Source organism: Periplaneta americana, chromosome 3, assembly GCF_040183065.1.
Source record: "Periplaneta americana isolate PAMFEO1 chromosome 3, P.americana_PAMFEO1_priV1, whole genome shotgun sequence".
Taxonomy (NCBI): domain Eukaryota; kingdom Metazoa; phylum Arthropoda; class Insecta; order Blattodea; family Blattidae; genus Periplaneta; species Periplaneta americana.
Window position 1 is genome coordinate 168,625,586 of NC_091119.1, and position 3,897 is coordinate 168,629,482.

The following is a 3,897-nucleotide window of genomic DNA, read 5'->3' on the forward strand; positions in this document are numbered from 1 at the left end:
ATTTCAGGTATAACTCCCTGTAAAGTTGATTTGAATAATTTCGAGGGAAAAATTGTTCCAGGGCCGGGCATCGAACCCGGGACCTTTGGTTTTACGTACCAACGCTCTACCAACTGAGCTACCAGGGAACTCTACCCGACACCGATCCAATTTTTCCTTCTATATCCACAGACCTCAAAGTGGGCTGACAACCGTCAAGCAACCAACTTCGAGTGCACACTAACTCCGTGTGACTTAAATTGTGGTTTTCTGTTAACGAACAGTGACGTGTATTATGCAAATCAAGATTTCAGGTATAACTCCCTGTAAAGTTGATTTGAATAATTTCGAGGGAAAAATTGTTCAAATCAACTTTACAGGGAGTTATACCTGAAATCTTGATTTGCATAATACACGTCACTGTTCGTTAACAGAAAACCACAATTTAAGTCACACGGAGTTAGTGTGCACTCGAAGTTGGTTGCTTGACGGTTGTCAGCCCACTTTGAGGTCTGTGGATATAGAGGGAAAAATTGGATCGGTGTCGGGTAGAGTTCCCGGGTAGCTCAGTTGGTAGAGCGTTGGTACGTAAAACCAAAGGTCCCGGGTTCGATGCCCGGCCCCGGAACAATTTTTCCCTCGAAATTATTCAATAACTTCTTTCTTCGTTTCAATGGTTAAATTCACCAACTTACGCTTACAGCCCCAGAGCATAGTGACAGCCGGTGTAAATACGATGCGCGCGAGCATTGGACGAGTCTATGAGGTTGCAAAACGTAACCAGAGGGTGCATAGGTCAGCTTGATGCAATCGCTGATACCGTGCAGATGATAGTCGCGCTCCCTCTCGAGAGAGAGTTGTACTGGCGGTGAGGAAGTAAATTAAACAATGGAGTCAATGTTTTTACTCGGTCTGTAGCATGTGTTCTCTGTCGCACACATTCACTGTCCTTGTCGCACTGCCTCCAAACGTGTATCCCCACTGCTTTCTCCTCCACGTGCCTCTCGCGCCAGTCACCGGCCTTGACTATGCACTCGGTCTGTACTCATATTGAGGTACTACAGGTCTACGCAAACTATTACTCGACCGGGGCGAGTGGAGCCGCGGGTTTAATGTGAACTATCGTGATGCGGTATTACGAACGCAGTAGTAGTAGCGCCACGGCTCCGGGCTGCAGGGCTCCACTGGCCTTGATCGAGTAATAACAAACTGGCGCTGGCAGATAAATACCTCAACAGAAATTGATTTCCACACTGCAGGACTACTGAGATAATTTTACATCATAATGTTTACTGTTATGAAAAATAATGCCCCTTCACTCCATACTCGAAATTTAGCCATCGTACAGTTACAAAAAGGACAAGATGGGTAATTCCGGGAAGTAGAAAGAAGTTCAGAATTCCTGTACTGCACAAGGAAAACCCCCTCATTCTACTGTGCTAATGGTCCTTCCAGGGACGTCGCTAGGGGGGTGCACCCCATAAAAAATCGGAGCACCCCTTTCTGCACCCCAAAGGGCAATTTATTAACAAAATACTAGGCATAAATTATTTTGAAGGACAAAAACAAACAAACAACTTCTTGGACGTGAAAAAACTACGTCCCATAGTGTATCGTAATGGATGTGATGAGCAATAATAATAATAATAATAATAATAATAATAATACATAGTAATATTAATAAACAGATGTATAGTATGCGCGCAAGTGCATGAGAGAACATTTTGGATTTTTATGTACCACATTTTTACAGCTCGCACCCCATCCGCACCTCCCTTGCTCTGATCCTGGCTACGTCACTGGGTCCTTGCAAATTAAAAGGGTTCAATGAAACTCAACCCTAAACAATAAAACAAGAGAATCGTTCAAGATAGAACTATCAGGAGTGTCCAGCTTCAAGGATTGAGGGGTGTTCAACTTCCAGGATTGAGGAGTGTCCAACATAGAGGATATATTGGACATGTAAAAGCATAGGAATTTGCCTGGTTCCAAGAAAATATGTCCAATATAATGAGGTGTCTAACATACAGAAATTTCACTGTAGACTATATATATAATTTATTGAAAAATTCTAATTGTAAGTGCTTTAAATTGCATAATACGCTTTACGTTTCAAACTACTTTCTGTTATCCCGGACTATTTCATAAAATGATGGACTTCAATGCCTTTTATCAACATCCTGCATAAATTTTGTCACAGAAAGAGCTATTGTGATTATTGATTAGATTAAACAATTAATGCCATTGTAAAAATCCATAAAATAAATTGGCAAAAAAAGAAAGAAAAAAAATGTCATTTTTGTCATTAAATCTCTCCAGTACTAAACTACACGTGAAGACACTCTACTTGACAGCTCTTGATCAAAGGAAATGTATAACACTGATAACTCTAGTAAATAAATCGAATTGTCGCCAACTTTAGTAAACCCCTTGTACTTTGTTGCTACATACGTTGAAGCTAATTTAACTAAGGAGAAGGAAGGAAAAAATATTCAAAAGTTTTGGAATTCCTCCTTAGCTTAGATAACGAAGTTCGCCATTCATAATCTTTTAAGTTGCAGTCTTAACTAATGCGATATGGAAAGTTGGTGCAATTTGCTGGTCCAAGTTTTCTTGCGATCCGTTTTACATACAACAGCCGCAAGTGCAACTGTTGAGCAGATAGCTCCACTTCCTGCCCCTTTTCTTCTCCTCCTGCCTTACTCTAGTGTCTGCTTAGATACATGTTCCATCTTTCCTTCGAGTCGTAATTTCCCCTCACACACATTTCTTTCTCTTACCTCTTTCTGCCGCCTATTCTTCCTTTTCTAATTCATTCCTTCCCACTTAATCCAACTCTACACTTCAGTACTTAGACCTGAGAATCTTAGAAAGAGGGAGCGCGAGAGATCTTTCTCCTGAGGAAGCTGTTGGCTTTGATCCCACCACCTTCCCCTCCCCTCCCCCTGCAGTAAGACATGGGGGCTTAATTCCGGGTTAAGTGGCTTCCATGATCCCCTCCCACCCATCTTCAATCCTGGGGCGGCTTCTTCTTACCTCACGATCGTTATTACATAGCGAGACTCAACTATCAGCCATTGCGTGCTACAACGACATTAGTACTCTTTTTTTTTACGTAGAACTACATCTTTATCGTCACTAACTATGAGGGAGGGGGGGCTAACTTTGGAATTGACCTTCACATTATAATTCAAATCCCAATGATCCCTTTGTATTCCCCTTGCATTACCGTTGTTACTGCTTGTAGGCCTATAATTTGCTTGTTTCTCCTTGTATTCCCCTCGTTACGTTTTATATTCCCCTTGTTAATCCTTGCAATCCCTGTATTCCCTATGTTACGTCTTATATTTCGCTTATCTCTCCTTGTATTCCCTTTGTTACTCCTTGTAATCTCCTTGTTACTCCTTCTAGTCCAGCTATGGGGACTATCAGCAACGTAGGGAGGGAACGTTCCTACTCACCCCACATTCGTTTGATTGACAGGCGAGGGGTAAGGCGGCTGTTTTGCTAAGTCAAGTGCAGTGGTGGACTCGACACACCTTGCGCATCAGTAATTTCTCCGCTCTTATTTCTCGTTTTAAAATCTTTACAGTATTTTGTTTACAGGAAGTACACGTATCATACAATAATTATGACGGCCACCTACTGTCATTGGGCAAATTGTATATTTTTCAATTGTATAACCATTCATATATCATGTGCACGAAAAATTCTTGAACTGCCTTGTGATCGACATAATAAATTATTTCTTTTTTAAAACAATAAAGAAAAAATCAAAGCTCCATTGTCATTTAACTGCACAATATATTAAAAGATACAATGCTCAACATAATATATTGTTTCTTTTTAAAACCAATAAAGTAACTAAGCTCCATTGTCATTTAACTTGAAAGACTTAAATACAATATAATTATCAAC

The 3,897-nt window shown here is 40.7% G+C and overlaps 1 non-coding gene across 1 annotated transcript; it reads left to right on the forward strand.

Moving 5' to 3' along the window:
- The first annotated feature begins 534 nt into the window (after positions 1-534).
- Positions 535-607, forward strand: TRNAY-GUA (transfer RNA tyrosine (anticodon GUA)). Its single transcript has one exon. It is a non-coding gene; the product is annotated as a tRNA-Tyr (tRNA).
- The last annotated feature ends 3,290 nt before the right edge of the window (positions 608-3,897 follow it).